Below are 19,690 nucleotides of genomic sequence, written 5' to 3'. Positions count from 1 at the left end.
TGATCACCCTTTGCGGCACATCTAGAGCAGGAAACTAGGTGACTTTTTTGGAAGATCTAAGTGCCTTTGAGGGGATGTATGGTGTAAGTCATTTTTAAATATAAGGTGGAGCCAGGCCAGGCAATGCTTTAATGGTAATGAGAAGAATTTTAAAATATATTCCAAATCTTACTGGCAGCCAGTGAAAGGAAGCTAATACAGGGGTAATATGAGACCTGCAATGGCTTCGAGTCAGAAGTCTAGTGGCAACATTTAGAACTAATTTGAGTCTCAACAGTACAGAGACACTTAGGCAGGTAAGTAATGAATTGCAATAATCAAGACATGGAAGTATAAAATCATGAATAATTTTCTTTCCTTGAGAGAATAGTAGCTTTGCTGGAAATAACAGATTTGATTTTAGCTAGGTTTCTTAGCTGGAAGAAGCAAGATTCACAAGATTTTTAACATGGAGTGAGAAAAAAAATGGGTATCAAAAATAGCACCGAGATTTTCAGAGGAGGGTTTTATATAACCTGTCGGTGGACCAACATACTTCCAGATATCACTAGTTAGGTTCTTAAGACCAAAGAACAAAATCTCTGGCTTATCTGAGTTTAGCTGGAGGACAGTAAGGGACATCCAGTTCTTGATGGCAGCCAAACAGCCAGACAGAAGAGGCAGGTTATTTAGTTTGGCTTAACTGATATATATGATGTGCTGTTCGCATAACAGTGGTACGGAATGGAGCTGAACTTACATGTCCGAGGGGAGGTATATCATGAAAACAAGATAAGGCCCAGAATCAATTCCTAAAGGACCCTGTATGAAAGAGTTGCTGAGGACGATACACAGCCACCAATACACACAGTACAACTTTTGTTTGATGAGTAGGATTCAAGGGCCCCACTAGAAATATGAACCCAATGCGTATGCTTATCCAATAAAATGAGACTATCAATGGTAATGAATGCATCACTCAAATCAAGTAGAACTAAAATGTGGATATCACCAGCGTCCATGCGCACAAGTCATTAGTAACTCTAAGCAGAGTAGGTTTTAGTTTTGTGCATCTGGCGGAAAACTTATTGGAATTTATCAAAAATGTCATTGAGTACCTCCCAATGAAGCAGCTGAGCTATAACCTTTAAAAAAAGATCTTAGAAGCAAAATCAGTCTATAATTTGAGAGGACCATGAATCAACGCCAGGTTTCGTTAAAAGAGGCTGGACCATGGCTTGCTTTAAATTAAAAAATAAAATAAAATCAGGAACAGGACCAAAGGTAATGGACTTATTAATAATGACAAGTAAGGTGGGGGCTGTTCATTGTGTTGCTGTTATTTTGATGTGCCCTTCAGAAGCCAATCAAATCAATTCATTGCTTTGCATTACAAAAAGGTCCTGAATTTTGCAGGTTGCTCAAGGGTGACAAACTATATGGAGACAATGTGTTTCACATTGATATGAGGTGAACATGTTACAGACTAGACTTCATTCATGTATCTATTGAGAAAAATGCTTTGGCCAATCAACATAATTGTCAGATCAACATGATTGAAGGAAATGGATATCTGCACACTGTATTACAGCTCCCAATACTTTATTGACTAAAAAGCAACGTTTCAATCCAACAGGGTCTTCATTAGGCGAATGACTCACATGACAGGTAGAAGGGTATATATAGGCAGTAAGCCAATGACACCACACTGACATCACTGTCAGCCAATTAAGTAGGCTATAGCACATTGGCCATTCAATAATATAGTAAAAATAGTGCAAATACATACAAACATTTAATAATCCACGATAGAAAAATATACAGAGATACATAAGACCACACCGGGTGCCACTCCTGTCACCTAATGAAATGGCCGGTGAGTGTATATGTACTGTAATAATATAGTTGCAATGAATTGTGGAATATATCAAATAATATATTCGCTATTTATATATTATAAAAAGTATTGCCATATATTTACGAAAAATATATTATTTAGTAATATATTTGCAGTGATATATTTTTAAATACGTATCGATCGGCATACACAGTGCCTTCGGAAAGTATTCAGACCCCTTCACTTCTTACACATTTTGTTATGTTACAGCCTTAGTCTAAAATTAATTTTTATTCTCATCAATCTTCACACAATACCCCATCATGACAAGCTTAAACAGGTTTTTAGGAATTTTAGCAAATTTATTAAAAATAAAAAACTGAAATATTACATTTACATAAGTATTCAGACCCTTTACTCAGTACTTTGTTGAGGTACCTTTGGCAGCAATTACAGCCTCAAATCTTCTTGGGTATGATGCTACAAGCTTGGCACACAAGTATTTGGGGTATTCCTCTCTGCAGATCCTCTCAAGTCAGGTTGGATGGGGAGCATTGCTGCACAGCTATTTTCAGGTCTCTCCAGGGATGTTCGATCGGGTTCAAGTTCGGGCTCCAGATGGGCCACTCAAGGACATTCACATACTTGTCCCGAAGCCACTCTTGCATTGTCTTGGCTGTGTGCCTAGGGTCGTGAGGTCCTGAGTGCTCTGGTGCAGGTTTTCATCAAGGATCTCTCTATACTTTGCTCCATTCATCTTTCCCTTGATCCTGACTAGTCTCCCAGTCCTACTGCTGAAAAACATCCCCACATCATGATGCTGCCACCAGCATGCTTTACCGTAGGGATGGTATTGGCCAGGTGATGAGCATTGCCTGGTTTCCTCCAGATGTGATACTTGGCATTGTGCCCAAAGAATTCAATCTTGGTTTCATCAGACGAGAGAATCCTGTTTCTCATGGTCTGAAAGTCCTCAAGGCCTTTTGGCAAACTCCAAGCGGGCTGTCATGTGCGATTTACGGAGGAGTGGCTTCCATCTGGCCACTCTACCATAAAGGCTTGATTAGTGGAGTGCTGCAGAGATTATTGTCATTCTGGAAGGTTCTCCCATCTCCACAGAGGAACTCTGGAGCTCTGTCAGAGTGACTATTGGGTTTGTGGTCACCTCCCTGACTAAGGCCTTTCTCCCCCGATTGCTCAGTTTGGCCAGGCAGCCAGCTCTAAGAAGAGTCCTGGTGGTTCCAATCTTCTTCCATTTAAGAATAATGGAGGCCACTGTGTTCTTCGGGACCTTCAATGCTGCAGAATTTCTTTTGTACCCTTCCACAGATCTGTACCTTGACACAATCCTGTCTCGGAGGTCTACGGACAATTCCTTCGACTTCATGGCTTGGTTTTTGCTCTGACATGCACTGTCAACTGTAGGACCTTATATAGACAGGTCTGTACCTTTCCAAATCATGTCCAATCAATTGAATTTACCACAGGTGGACTCCAATCAAGTTGTAGAAACTGTTTCAATGGAAACAGGATGCACCTGAGCTCAATTTTGAGTGTCATAGTAAAGGGTTAGAATACTTACAGTATGTAAATGTGATATTTGTATTTTTTATTTTTAATACATTTGTTAAAATTTCTAAAAACCTGTTTTTGCTTTGTCATTATGGGGTATTGTGTGTAGATTGGTTTTAGAACAATTTTAGGCTGTAATGTAACAAAATGTGGAAAAAGTGAAGGGGTCCGAATGCTTCCGAAGTCGGTATGTTTATCACAACAAGCGTCCAGCAAACAAAATCCATAGCAGTTTTAGTCCCAAAAAAAATTTAACTCGGAGAAACATCGAAAGAACGACCATTGCTTACTTAACACTTTTCCTGAGGAATTAGCATTATTCTCCATGGCATGTATGTTTAGAGTCGGGTCTATGTAAGAACAATTCCTATTTCTCATTTCTCGACTCTGTGAACAAGACAAGCCCACCTAGGTTCTCTGACCAGTACCAGCTAAGCAGTACCTCAGTATAGCCAATGGGACCCACAGTGCGCAAGCGATGACTCAACATGGACACCGTAAATTATCCCCAGTACATAGCCAGCCAGATACAATCTATCACAGTGATTACTAATATGTATTTTAGCCTATGAAATTAGGATTCCATGTATAGCCAATTAGGACAAGACAAGCATTGTTTCTGCTGCGTAAACAAACCATAACTTTTTTTTAGTATGTGCACAGAAAACATTATGCATAGGATACGTTCTTGTGACTTAAACAGTTGTTGTTTCACAATGGCAATTTTGTAAAATGAAACCTAAGCCTAAACAAGACTCATGCATTTGGAGGCATCTGGAGAAATCACTAGTTGATGAGTAGAGGGGTGAGGATCTGAAGATTTCAGACAGTCAAAACAGCATTGACTCAACAGCATAAATTAAGGACATAATTATTGAAGGACTTTATCCCATTTTAGATCAATGAGTATCTAAATAATTCTCAAAATGTTTTTATTTAATTCAGTATGCTCATAAATAAGGAGTTAGCCTGATTTTTTAATAAATGGGGCATGTCAAATTGTGGGATATGTTTGACATGATAGGGTTGGGATATTTGACTCAAACCTCAATCAGTCAACTAGATAACTAATGTAATTGCCTTCTACAATTTTTTTAGCTGTACCATGCATAAGCCATTTGTTACATGGCTTATGATGAGAACCGGGAGCCAAAGACAACTTCACTGCTGAGGATGCTGCAGCATCAGAGCCCCTCCCTCCTGATGTTACTTTCTCCAAACTCTCCCCAGCTACTGAATCTTCCACACCTGCTGCAGCCAGAGGTGGCAGAGGGAGCACAAGGAGAGGAAGGGGGAGGGGTATGGGAGGAAGGGGGGGGGGGGGGGGACAGAGATGATTGCAGCATAGTGCTTCCACAAGCACCTCTAAACAAAAGCACCTCTAAAAAAAAGATGTGATGTACACGAGGCAGACATTGAGCCACCACAACCAGTTTTCAAACCTGCCAGAACACCTGGAGTACAGTTATCCACTACATCTTACAGTCCAAGACAGTTGTTCCAGCTCTTCTTTTCAGCCACTGTGCTGCAAATAATTGTTGCACACTCTAATGCAGTGGTAACCAACCCTGTTCCTGGAGATCGACCATCCTGTAGGCTTTCATTTCACCCCTAATTTGGCACACCTGATTCTACTAATTAGCAGCTCAATGAAATCTCCAGCTGTTGAATGAGGTGTGCTTTGTTAGGGTTGGAGTGAAAACCTACAGGATGGTAGATCTCCAGGAACAGGGTTGGTTACCACTGCTCTAATGCCTATAGAGCCAAGTGCCAGGAGGGAAAAGACAAGCCATGGCATGACATTTCAGTACAAGATTTGTACTAGTACTTGGCCCTTGTAATTTATAACAAAGCTTACATTTTTGAAAGATTACTGGATGAAGCCCCAGCTATACAGTCTGCCACTATCCACACAAATCATGTCATGCAGAAAAGTTCTGTTCATCACCTGTGCTCTTCATCTGAGTGATCCCAGGGTGGATGCTGAGAATGCCAAGAAGAAGGGAGCAGCAACCTTTGACCATCTGTGCAAAATAAAACCAGCCATTTTCATCCTTCACAGAACATTCCCATTGATGAGAGAATGGTGGCATCAAAGGCAAGAATGAGCCTTAAGCAATACATGAAAAATAAACAGTCAAAATGAGGATATAAACAGTGTTCTTGCAGACCCATGATGTGCTTATACATTGGACTTATGTATGAAGGAAAGTCCTCTAATGAACAGGGCAAGGGACTTAGCTGTGACTCAGTCATGGCACTTATTGATGAAAAGGTGTTTAGCACTGGCTACAAGCTTTTTGTGGACAGCTTTTACACCAGCCCCATGCTTTTCAGGGACCTATTCCAGAAAAATATCTGCTTGTGGCACTATTCGGCCTAACAGATTTGGTTTCCCCAAAGACAATGGTCAACAGCTTGCCTTGAAATGTTCCCAGGGGTAATATTCATTAAATCAGGGAAAACAAACTGCTATTTATGAAATGGAAGGACATATGGAAAGAGCTAATGTGTTAATCCATCCACAAAATTTATGGAGGAAACATCATCCAGAGGAGGGTGAAGGGTGATGATGGAATTTGGATGTTCCTTTCCTTGTGTCGTTTCCCTGCTCCTAGCTCCACCAGAGGACACAAGAAAAGGAAGCAAGTAAAAGATGCAAGGATGGAGGAATCGAGGAAATATGTATTAGGCAAATGGAACGTCTTTGCTCTTTCAAGCATCTGTTCGAAGCATGTCAATTACAGACATGGAAGATGGGGAGAGATGGATCCATAGGTCAATACGTCACATGTTCTGAAAAAATACTTCTGCAAAGGATCCACTGGGGTTTCCTTGCTCAAGAATCCTTAGGGAATCTCCTAGATCCTTGCTCCTAGCTCCTTGAAGGAGCATTTATCGGGTTGGAATTTCCTTAAAGATAGTGGACCTCGATTGATTTCTGGGTCAGTTAACCACTTAGTGCAATTCCCCTAGTGGTTGGGACACCGGCGTGCCTAGATTGCTCAACTCAGACATTCATTGCTCCTGCAACCAAAGTGTGAATTGAAAACTGGAACTCTGTATTCTAGTTTCATTAGTAGATGATACACAACAACTATGCTGAATACAGAGTTTTGCAGCGCCACCATTGTTGCGCTGGTCATTAATTTAACTGGAACCCCCTCCCTGCAGTCTCATCTGCAACTACACCCCCCACCCATGACATAATGGACAATAGTGTCTATCTGGGTATTCATAGAAATATTCTTTCACGACTAAAACATCATTTTCCATCATAGGAACAAGATAAGCCCAGAATAGCCCAGATATGCCAATACAGCAGTGAAAACACTGCTCATTGAATAACAAAATAAACAAGACAATTTTTTAAAAATTATACCATTCTACAGTCAATACCTGGGACTAAATATTGAATAAATATACAACCTTACCATTGGTTTTACTCATAGAGATGTCCCTTTTGAGACTGAATGGTCATATATTGTCTTGGATGGTCCATTTGTAAAATATACACATCTGTGAGACCTAGGTACCTTCCAAAATAACTGTGCATAATACCACACGTTGTTTACGGTGTTATCCCTTTTTTTTAGTACTGTCTGGCTTAACTGACAATTCATTTATTCAGTAGGTGATAGTATAAGCTTTCTAACCATGTATAACATGTCTAATTTTGCTTTTGGAATGACATAGATCAGCGTAACCAAATGTTTTCTCATCATCGCATTCACTCATGTATTCACTCTATGGTAGCAGTAAAAGACACTACACCCAATGAAACGTTATCAATGATTTTCGTAATTTTTTGGAAAATATTATTATTGAGGGCTTCTGAGCATAGCTAAGCCCTATGTTTGCTGATAGACCTAGCTGGCATCCTTTTCTGGAGGAAGACAAGAGCAGAGAGCTACAGGAGTGATTTACTGTCTCAGTCTATACTGAACACAGATACCATTTGATTATAGCTATGTAAGTATTGCTGCTCAAAATATTTCAGTTATACAGTATATGTTATTTTTGATATTGAGTGTCTTTAAATAGGTTTGTGGTATTTTATAATGAGGATATTTCACACTGTAATATAAGTGTTTGGTAGTAGCTGAGTAACTTTTGTGTTTCATGCGCCAGATGTGACATGAAAGTTGGAACATTGCCAAAACGTGGTGGACGGTTGAATATTGTTTTCCTGTCATCCCATCCCCATACAACAGTGGTAACCAACCCTGTTCCTGGAGATCTACCATCCTGTAGGTTTTCATCCTAACCCTAACAAAGCACACCTTATTCAACAGCTAGATATCTTGTTGAGCTGCTAATTAGTAGAGTCAGGTGTGCCAAATTAAGGTTGAAAAGAAAACCGACAGGATGGTAGATCTCCAAGAACAGGGTTGGTTACCACTGCCATGCAAGAAAACATTACATACTGCAGAGTACAGAAATACATGCAAGAGTTCATTACTATACATTGTACTGTACTGCATTGTATGACAATGTTTTTGCATTATTTTTTAATCTGATATTCAATGTTTCATCTTAAACCTTCATAAGGGGCTCATTTATATGCTTTATAATGGACAAAAGGCATTTTATCCATTTTGGAGAGATTTTGGATATGTTTCTGGACCCCTAGAAATTTTAGACCACTGTACTGATGGAAAGCTTGTAATTCCAAATGATGGGTTTCTTGAGTCAAAACAGCTGATTTGTAGTGAAATAGGTAATTATGCTGTGATTTACAGCAATGCATAATTTATACATTTTGGATAGATTTGGAGACACTGAGTACACTGCTTAGTTTTTGCTTCATAGATCTTTATTAGTTCTACATACCCCCCCTTAGATTTTATGAAATTGGTCAAGTGGTCAAGGAGATTTTGATCCAGGACATGTAGTTTAATCTGTTCTATATATGGGATTTCTCAGTATTTCATTGCAAACTAAAAAAGAACAAATTCATTTGCCTTGACAATTGCCTTTGGTGCACTTTATTTCTTCCTAAATTATGAATATAAACTAATCTAAGTTAGTATTGTAAATGGTACAAATGTCTTGCTTTCATTTTTCAAGTCTCTGTGGTGTTCACATCTGGTGTTATAAAGCTTTGAATAGGGTACCCCCTAAATGGGAAAGGATTGGCCAGATTTGGCATGTGCGCTAAGGGGTTAAGGACCTAGGAGACAATAACAAGGACAAATAAAATAAGTGATTGGAATGAGCCCCTATAACATATTAAAGGTGATGCTGTAACTGATCACAGTCACAGCATCCCCTTTCTTTAGAGGTATTCCGACAAATTACTCAATATAGCTTTTATAATTTTGCAAGAGACCTTACATAACCTTACATATTGCATATTTTTTCCACTCTATATGTAAACTCAGTGGTTTCTCACAAACATTACTGTCTTGTTTCTGTTACTTCTGTTTTTTACCAGTTCAGCCTGTCAGGTGTTTTACCTGTGCATGTGAATCTTCTCAACACAGGTAAGTTTGTTTGTTCACTTGGAATAATGTTGTCTTGCTATGGAGATGGTTCAGATGATGCAGTGCTGACTGGATCTTCTCCATTTGTCTGTTTATACAGTGTCTCTTGCGTTTCCAGAAGACTCTGACGATTCCTCCTCAGGATTTGCCCATCCTCCCTTTTGACATTGTAAGATCTAGGACTTACCTCCTCTAGAATAGTGGCTTTCTTGTTCCAGGTATTAAAATTTGCAATCTTCACAGTATCATGTCTTGAAATTGAACTCTCTCTTACTTTTTTGTCAGTTATTCAAAAAAAAAAATTTCATCATGAATAATTGACTCTTGCAGAACATCAAGTACACATGTTCTGGCTTTTAATTTCAAATCAGGTCAGAAACTATTGTTTTTCTTTGAACAGTGCTCAGTAAACTGCCTGGCAACCTCATCAAGTTTACCTCTCTCATCTGCTTGTGTAAAAACAAATTTATTGAATGCCTCAGTTGCTTGTGGTCCCATGACTGTAAGTAGCAACGCTATCTTCCTTGCATCCTGTTTGCTATCCTGCCCAATGGCCTGCAGATACAGCATAAATCACAGTTTGAAAGCTCTCCATTTCCAATCCACATTGCCATTCAAATTCACAGCATCTGGTGGCTTTACACTATCAAAGTTAATGTTCACAAATACCACTACTGGTACCATGTGATGTTTGGAACAATCAATGAAGAACAACCCAGTTGAAAGTAACGACTATTTATTTTATTATAGGTTTGATATTATAGGTAGGCTTTAATAAAGTTACATCCTAGTTCAACTGAGTGCTATAAAAAGGTCAGTGGAATCTTGTTTATATCTAATTAGATTACTGCCATCTAGTGGAATGACTGATATGATAACTGCATATCACAACTGCATATGACAGGGTCAAATTACATACAAAATGCATCCAGGGTGCAAGGGTCCTTGATGTTGCCAACATGGGTAAAAATGTCTTAAAATAATGTGGTAAAGTGGAAACGGTCATTGTCCATTGTCCAAATCAGAAACCCTGAAAAGACTTTTTAGGTCCATGGTACACTTAAAGGTCTTGACAAGAAGTATATTGGGACCCCTCCCAGCATACAAAAGAGGCTGTTAAGCATTTAGTAGGCTTTTGTCTCTTTCACGATTGTCTTCATGGTTGGTGTGCAGATCAAAACATCGTTTTTCTATATAACTGAGACTTACAGTATTCTGGGAGAGACCTCATTTCGCCACAGAGATGGCCTGCATTTCAATAGGCAAGGCTCAGTTAATCTGTCAGACAACATTCAGAAAGTCCTTGTAGGATATGTAGTGTTTAGATTTTGGCCTTAGAGAGGGAAACAGAGAATAAGAATGTGGCCTGGCCTCCTCGTCACAAGCATCAAAGCAAATGTGATTGGGGCCATTTAAAATCTACTGATATCCTAATCTTGGCAGACAATCTATGGGTCTCACCTCCTCAGAAGAGACAAACCAGATGACACAGGACATCATATCGGGGGTCAGAGACCCTGCATGCCTACATGCCTAACATTTCCATTTCCCATGTGCTCCAAATGCAATCTTTAGATAGGCCAGTCCTTGTCATAAATTAGTCTGACCCCCCCTTCCCTTCTCTACTGCACCTTAACTCGGCATAACCCAATCAGGGCAAAACATCCTCAAGCCATGCTGGGTAAGGTATTTAAGATTGCCACAGGAAAAAGGCTGGTGTGTTCCATTCGGTTTCGGAGCCTGGAAGTAGAAGAGTTTTCCTCTTTTTATTTGGTGGTGGTTCCTTGGGTGTGTTCTTATCTGGTTTTCTTTTCATCCCGTGGCTCTTAAACTGGGAGTGAGTAACAATTTGGCAAGGCCTGGCTTATCCGTCTCTCTTTCTCTCACTCTTTCTTTTCTGGTATTTCTAGATTAATTGTTTAATGTTTTGTATGTCTTCTGTTTTGTAATTTAGAAGTAGTGTGCCTGCATTCAATAAAGAATGTATGATTTCAATTCATTAATCTAATTGATTGCTTCTTATTAAATTCAATTATTTAGTCTTGAAACCTGATATACAGCTTGTTTTGACTTGTTGGTTGATTCCACCAGTTTTCACTAGACTGACCTATCAATTAATTTGGCAATGTAATTGATAATTCTAATTTTAAACATAATTATAAAATAAAATAAAATAAAATATATTTTACATGTAGGTTAAGTGAGGGGTTCTAGCACACAATATCTCTTGTGTTCAGTATTCAGAGTGCTGGAAATTTTAACAAGGACATTGACTGTTGGAACCCCTGGATTCAGAAAATAAACATATTTTTAATTAATCCTTGTTTGTCCGACATCCTCAATGCCTGGCTATATTCTGATACTTGAAATGAAAACATCAATATTGTTAATTTCAATATCTGTGCCGCCACCCCCTTTTGTGAATGCAGTATGCAGACAATAAGCTTAGGCGTAATAAGTTACGGTGTATCCATGCAAGAACCATTTGTCGTGGAGTTAACAGTAACTTGAAAATGATCACAGAACAAAAGGAACCCCATGTGAAACCTTTTTTATATTCTCTGCTCAACTCGCTGACATCTCAAATATTTTTAATTAATGATTATCCAAGACCATAAACTTGATTTTTTATTCTTAGCGGAGACATGGCTAGGTGCAAGTAGTACTGTCTCAATAATAGAGGCTTCATCCACCTTTGCTCAAGCAATTAGAGAGAATTAGGAGGAGGTGGCTTAGCAAATATTTATTCATATGAGTTTAAATGCACACAAATGGAATTTCCTTCTTTTGAATATCTTACTCTGATTCTAAGTGATGATTCTTCTGTGCTGATGGTGACAATATATCGCCCTCCAAGGCAAAACCATATTGCTGAGCCAACTCATAAGCAAGGCCATACTCTAGATCAGGGGTTTCCAAACTCAGTCCTGGGACCCCCCTGTGTATGCTGGTTTTCGTTCCAACCAGTCCCAATCCCAGAATTTTAACAAGCTGATATTTTTTCTTAATTAGGAGCTTTTCATATCTATGAATGCCATATGGAATAAAATCCCCATGTTCATATTGTGCTTATTGTGCTACATTGCAAACAATCACATAAAAGTGGTAACAAAACTTTTGGACCAATTGAAAGAAAATGCATTTAATTTCCTGAAATTTATTAACACACTGAAGGATTGGCTTGTTATCATTAGCTTTGTCTTTGCATTTTTAATTATCTTCCAGATGGTTTTAGTGGCCAGGTTTTCCTGATTAGGCAGAGCAGAGTGTAGTCAGGCTTGCCTAAGCATGTTCTGTATATTGCTGGATAAAATTACAGCACCTATTCTATTAGGATGCAGACCATCCCTGCGGAATAATCTTGGTTTCTCCCAGAAAAGGTCCCAGTTATCAATAAATGATTTTTTTTTTAATGGGGTATTGTACACGGCAGACCTACTAATTGTTTGTCAGTTGGTAGAGGATCTAGAGGGCTAGCTAACATTAATTTAAAAATGTGCCGTTGCATAGTAGCTATAGTAGCCTAGTTAAAAAGCAGCAACCAATAGTACAGACACAGTGGTGAATTTGACTGTTCTTCAAGAAAATCAATATACCTGCCATTATCTTGCGCCGGTTTCTATACAAGCGGTAACATTACCTACTGGACCAAATAGCAATGCAGATTTTGGTGCTTAATTTCAGATCCGTCGGTACTAACATTATACACTCATTCTGTCGTCTTGTTAGCGAGGTAGCTAAGGTTAAATTAGGTCAAAATGCTAAAAGTGAAACTGTCTAAAGTGTAGGTGTATTTTATATGGATTTCAGAAATATACATTTTTATTTTTTATTTTTATTTAACCTTTATTTAGCCAGGTTCGTCTCACTGAGATTAGAAATCTCTTTTTCAAGAGAGACCTGGCCAAGAAAGCAGCAGTCGATTACAGACACAACAAAATTTCAACATTTAACATACTGTAAAAGCAGACAAACAGCAATGTTCAAAGTTTCACAATCTGGTTACACATGAGTAGTCTGTAGTGCAACTAAGGGTCAAAGCAAAATGAGTTTCTTGCAAAGATTATACACATACAAAAGCAATTGTCAAAAAATTTTAGGCAATTTTTAGTTAGCCAACAAATTGGTTTGCCTGTGTCCAAGGGCAGATTTGAACCCGGGCCTGTCACTTGTACAAAAGTCTCATAGGCAAATGTGCTATCCAGTGAGCTACTAGAGAAGTAAAAGTGCAATGTTTTTATTTTTTGTTTTATTATTTTTACTTATTAAAGTGTGCACTTCTATATATGTCCATGTTGCGTGTATATCCAATGTTTTTATTGGCTGATGTACCTAAATGTCTAGTGGGGAGATGTATTCTTTGTGGGCCTGGAGGATTTGTGATGTGTGGATGTGTGAAGTTTTTTGTGAATTCTGTCTGTTGAAATAAGGTCAGAAGGTGCAGAAGTGTATGTTTTCAAGGGCTGAGAATCAGTAGTCATTGTAGTTATTTTTGTAGGGGGACCCTGAAAAGTGCCCAACTCTTGGTGCTGTATTGGTATGGGCCATGCCGCCCCGCAAAGGCGTAACTTGGTGGGATGGCATACCTGCCATCCTAATACGCATTCATTACGAGACATTATTCACAGATTAAGTAAATGGAACAATACTTAATACAGAATTTTTATTTGTTTATTGTGCTGTAACTTGATTTATTTAAAAAAAAATTAACTGGTTAAAGTGTAACTTGATTTAAACTAAAAATTGATATTTTAAAAAGTGAACATAAATATGATCTCTACATTTTTATCAACGGTTTCGACATTTTCCTTTTAATTTCATGATTGCAGGACAAATATGGTAAATGGTAAATGGACTGCATTTATATAGCGCTTTTATCCAAAGCGCTTTACAATTGATGCCTCTCATTCGCCAGAGCAGTTAGGGATTAGGGGTTAGGTGTCTTGCTCAAGGACACTTTGACACGCCCAGGGCGGGGTTTGAACTGGCAACCCTCCGACTGCCAGACAATCGGTCTTACCTCCTGAGCTATGTCGCCCCTTCATAAATAAATCGGCATATTCAATACTTTCATTGGTATTTGAGGCTAAATATTCTAATTATCTTGGTGTATGAAATTTTATTTACCTTTCTCATATTTTCTATATTGGAAAAAGAGAAATATTTTTATATATTTTCAGCTGACTAAAGATTTCTGACAAACTGACTAGCACAAAATCCAGTTTCAGATCTGGCAGACTCTGCCCTGGATGATTTAAGAAGAAAAAAATCATCCCGTGTGTAAAACGTAGCATTTGGTCTAAGACATTGGCAACTGTAAATTCTCCAAATGTCACAGTAATCTCAAAAGCATGTAATGGCGCCCACCCTGGCCACACTGGAATATGAAAGAGAAAAAATGTCGGACCTATTCCTTTTAAAACTAAGATTTCCTGACGAACCCCGTGACTCACTATGACAGAGCAGTTTCATGACGTCATCCGGGTGTGGTCTGTCTCGATAATATCTTATCCAGGTGTCGTATGCAAAATTAACAATTAGCCAGGGGCAGGAAATCTGAAATCAGACAATATGCACGACTGTCATTGCACGTCTACCACACCACAAATAAACTACAGTAGCCAATAATACAACAGTGATCAAGGAAAGTGAAGGAGATTGACACCACGAGAGCCTATCCAATGTTAAAGGAATGTTTTTCCGAGTCGCGATTGGTATATTTTAAGTAGCTGAAGCATGGAAAATACCTTTATTGTCGATTTAACCAATGACAGCTCAGGGACTAGCGCATGGGCGGAGGTTTTAGTGAACAGACTGTCTCATTCCTTGTTCACCACAATCCGGATTTGAGTCAGAAGTATTAGGCAGGGGAAATATTCAAAACAAAAACGAAAAAGTTTTTGGAACATAGCGTGTCCACCTTGCCAAACCGACTGTTCCTCATTTCAAAGGTAACCTATTTGAATCGTGGCATAGGCCTGTATTAGATGGGTGTCAATTTCTGTTTAAGTGAAACTAATGTGTACTTCATTGTGATATGGTGTCTTGCATTGGCGTATTGTGGAACACTGTTAAGCAACTGTGTCGATTATATGATAAATAGCATTTACCGACGTTATTCTTTTATGGATTTAGCCTCGATCTCTTCGCGTCGTTTTGGCTCAACAAGGATAATTGTTTACTATGTTATTTTACACGAGTTATTTTTTGCGAACTTAGGTTTCAAGTCTGGTTTCAGCTGTCTTTGTGGCTTGTGTAGATCATATAATGCCATTCATGTGTTTTTGCTCACTGCAAAATTAAACTGTAGCTACACAGGCTGTGATGTGAAGGGCTGCTTAAGTGAGGGAAACGTGATACATTTGAGGGTATACAATGACATTATACAAGTAATAGGGTCACCTTATGTGTAAAAACATTGTTGCAAAATAAGTCTGGCTTCTCAAAATGACAATGAAATGTCGGTTGGTCGAATGTGGTTACACCAGGTTATAACTGGATTACACAATGAAGTCGGAACTCGGCTTTTCACGTTCTAAAATTAAATGCGGCGTCAAACAACAGTATGGCTACACGGAAGGTGCAGGTTGCCGAATGTAAAATGGACTTCGCGCAATGGAGAACTACGCAACACCCGTCTCATATAGTCTACCATGTGTGACTTTGGTAAACCACTGTTTTGTGCGTGAATTTAGTGGTAACCTGCTACAATACGAGTTCTGCCTTTTAATATTTCCATATGCATTTCTTGCGCGGTCGATTTAGGCTAAGGGCTTCGCATTTTTCATACAATAGTCAGCTTGTCACAGGAGATGCCACACCTCATTATTGAAACTCGAGCACGTCAACTGTAGTCGAGTCAATAGGGCTGGGTTTCGGTTTGTGGATAAGAATAGTAACTGCGGTTGAAATTTTAAATGTATAATTTCGAATTCATACATTTCTAAGATTGCAAAAACAATTGTTGAATCAAAAACCATTCACAGAGGAATTGCTTTCCTTTGCTGACGATTACATCGCTATGAAACGAGTTACAAAGGGCTATGTGGGCGCTTGTCTACTGTAAACAAGTTTATCTGCTCATGCCCACAATCAGGTCTCACTCAAAAATTAGCTATTTGAAACAAGAACCTAATACACCGTGCCTCTCATCATCGTTATGCCTAAAAGTTGTACAAGTTCCAACTTGTCAGCCACTCTATTGATATTGGTATTAGAGAGGTATGTGTATTTAACTTATCTGTGATACACCAGCAAAATTGTCAAATATATTTTCCCCTATTCGTATAGAGTTTTACATTATAGTGGTTTGGGCTTTGTTGTAACTGCTTTGGTGTCTTAATTAAACTGAGTAAACAACTTACTGAATTGAGATTGAAACTGTTTTGCTCCAGGAAGCAAGCCATTTCAGTGTCTTTGTTAATGATAAAATTCAGATCTGTTATATTGGTGAATACGGTCTGGTGAATTATCTTTGAGATTTTTAGCTCTGATGTATTCCCTATTCTCTGTTTAACAAATGTGGCATAGATGTTGACTAAATCTAATGCTTATATTATCCTAGATACCTTAGAATGCATATGATTTCACAATACATTTCTGCCATTGTTCTAGTTCTATTATTGAACACCACCAGAACCTTAAGGGAGATTAAATACCCATCCACAGACTGTTTGTTCTTTAAATGGAATTTTCAAGTTTTGACCTTAGCATTCAGTTTTTGCATTTGAATTCAGCAATTCTGCTTACAATAGGCCTGTGTTAACATACAAGGTTTGCAGATGCATAGGTATTTTCAAAGGATGAAATATTGTGGCATATTTGTTGAACATACTTTATTATATGCACACATGTTTTACAAACATAAAATGTCAGTTCAGAAATGGAGTAATTTACTGTGTAGGGAAAGCCACTGGACTCAAAATGTCACATTGTGCCAGGCACTTGATTGGCACAGGTCATGTTCTGCTAACTGGCAGTCTGAGTCTTAGACATCAAGTCTGGACAACAACCCCCCCCACCCAAGAAAAAAAAGCAAAGCAGGGAAATATGTCAGAGGTGTTGGGTGTTGCTATATTCAGAGGCTACATGCAGCTACACCTACTCCTTTGTTACCCCATGTTTACCAAGTCTGGTAACCTGGTTTGAGCTCCTCTCAGCCCTTAGGCTAAATTAGGGTGTAATCTCTGCTGTGCCTGAAATTATGAGTAGGGACAGGAGTTTACCTAGAGCTAAAAATGATTTTAAATTTTACCACTAAATCCCTTTGGAATCTCTGGCAATGGAATATCACAATCGCCGGACCAATTACACAATTAGTGTTCAGTTGTTACAGACAGTGTAAAGACAGTTAACATAATACAGTGGTTGAAAGGAATGATTGTTACATGTAAGGAATGTCTTACACAAATATCTTTGAGTGACCAGGTGCCTTTAACAATAGTTACAATACATTTAGGAAAAAATGTGACCACTTGTAACATTTACAAACAAATGCCCAGATTTCTAACATCCCCCCCCCTCCCCTGACTTTGGGGGAAAAAAAACAACTTAAAGTTACATATTATAAGTGCTCTTGCCAATTCTGGCTCCCGAAGAAATCCACTTGTACAGATAAAGAGAATATTGCAGGTTTGTTTTTGAGTGTAAACAGGATATTTACATAAAAAACTGAACTGAGTATATTAATTTTTCAGGCTACTAGAGCAGACACAATGCATGAATATTAGCTGAGTAAGCCCCCCTTAAAAGTTTGATTTCTCACTACACAGTGATGTTGACCAAGGTGAATGCTGTCAAAGAAGCTTAGCTGTCAGACTTGCTCCCTTTCAATGTTAAAATGTTTTATTTTGTGCAATATTGTGCCAGAAATGTCATATGATGCACCAGACACGTATTAAGAACAAGGTTAGCCTATATTGTGCATTTTGCATGACAGAAACGTTTTATTTTCTTTCTGATATTAGCGAGGTGGCTAATTTTATGACTAGCTTACTAAGTATTATTATGCTATAAGTAGTTAACATGCGGGCTGCAACCTAGCTATCGTTATTGCAGGATAATTATTATTTCTGAAGTCGCTTGAAATTGAGTTGCGGCTTGTGGTTTTTTTGTGGGATCATTTTAAAATTGCGTAGTTAAATGTGGTCGTTTGTTTGGGAAAATCCTGTCCTGTATACATTTGCAGGAACAATTTCCACACATTCAAGGATCGATCACTGCCCTACAGGTCATTATTATCATCTGCTATAGTATATGGGGTAATTCGCCACCCATGGATTCCCAGGCATGTACTGTACGGGAAATGTTTTGGACTTCTTTTTGGTAGCGTTGGTTGCTCATTCTAGACTATTTCTCTTGTCGGACCTGTTGCATACTTATCTTGTGAATTTTTGTATTTTTTTGCTGTTGTTGCTGGTACAGAGCTGGAGAAGCTCTTGGAATTTGATTGAAACTACATGATCACAGCCTTGTTATTTAAATTATTTGTGGTAATAATACTTTTACTTATAGTATTCTATAATTCAGTCAGTTTTGTGGTTTGAAGAGATTGTTACTTGTACGGAGCTGGAGAAGGTCCTTCTGTTTACTAGGGGTGTAAGAAAATATTGATACAGTTCAGTATCATGATAGTATCATTTATAATATTATATAGATTTTCAAAAACACTATCGCGGTGCACAAAGAAGTGGCAGTGGCACTAGTCCCTTGTTTAAACCTCCAACCACTTGGTGGCAGGTAGCTTACAGTATTGTAACAGAGCTGCATACAGGTCTGTGGCATAGAGCATACAAAGGAACTGGAGAGGGTAGGAGGGGCAGGTGGTGAAGCCTACCAAGTAACGGAAAACAGCTTGAGGGCAAAAGTGCTTGCTGCCCATTGAATTCAATGTAGAAAAAGTGCATTTAACAACCAAAGAAAACCTCATCGGTCCATTTTTTATGATCATAAATTTCATTATGTGCAGCAGTTTCTGAAACAATGGTTGTTTTGGTCCGATAGTCTTGGGAAAATATTTACTAAAATGTGCATATTTTGTTACATAATATTTTTCAATCTGATTTTCATATGAAAAGTAATGGTCGTCAATTGAGTTTCAAAATACCATTGAAGACGTTTTATTTTTCCTTCAGTTTGATATTACCCATTCACTTTAATGGGAGCTCCAATGTTTTACCGTCAACACGCACAGCACAGGCTTACTTTCGGAACTTCACAAGCTTAGGTTAGCTGAAGGTGTGCCTGCCTGTTTAGTTAAATATGCATGTCTATCGTTTGTGGCTGCACCAGAGAGGAAGAGGCGGAGCGAGAGGTAGAACCATAAACATGCATATTTAACTAGACAGGAAAGCACGCCCTCGGCCCTAAGCTGTTAAACCCTGGAAGTAAACTTGTACTGCGCATGTCTTCATTGCAAAACATTGAGCTCCCCATGAAAGTGAATAGGGAATAAAACTTATCCGATGATATTTTGGAACTCGATTAGCAATCGTTACATTTCATATGAAAAGTAGATTGGGTAAAATGTTTAACTTTTGAGGCAAGTGTACAGTAAATAAATAATTAGTATCTCTGCTCCCCATATAAAGTATATGGAGTGTCGAGGCCTAGAAGTAACACTTCCCAGTATGGCCATACATCCCATTGGCCCAAGTTGTTCAGCTGAAATGGTGCAATTAAAAATCTGCTGTGGCGCCGTATTTTGTTGCACATATGTAGTTTCACGAGAGAGAAGGGAGTGAGCTAGCCAGCTGACTAAAATGCCTTCGTGCGCAGCATACAATTGCACAAATTGTGCTGTTTCAGGGATAAACAC

The 19,690-nt window shown here is 38.6% G+C and overlaps 1 protein-coding gene across 2 annotated transcripts in view; it reads left to right on the top strand.

Annotated features, from left to right (window-relative positions):
- Positions 1-14,644: 14,644 nt before the first annotated feature.
- Positions 14,645-19,690, top strand: part of jupa (junction plakoglobin a) — a 64,414-nt gene continuing 59,368 nt past the window's right edge. Inside the window, exon 1 of one of the 2 annotated variants that reach the window (XM_035407195.1) lies at positions 14,645-14,825. The gene's annotated coding sequence lies outside the window, so the exon portion shown is untranslated. The remainder of the gene's footprint in view (positions 14,826-19,690) is intronic. The other variant, XM_035407196.1, reaches the window with a different exon arrangement.

Source organism: Anguilla anguilla, chromosome 2 (genome assembly GCF_013347855.1).
Source record: "Anguilla anguilla isolate fAngAng1 chromosome 2, fAngAng1.pri, whole genome shotgun sequence".
Taxonomy (NCBI): Eukaryota; Metazoa; Chordata; class Actinopteri; order Anguilliformes; family Anguillidae; genus Anguilla; species Anguilla anguilla.
Note: the sequence above shows the minus strand (reverse complement) of the source record. Positions and strands in the feature narration are given on the sequence as shown.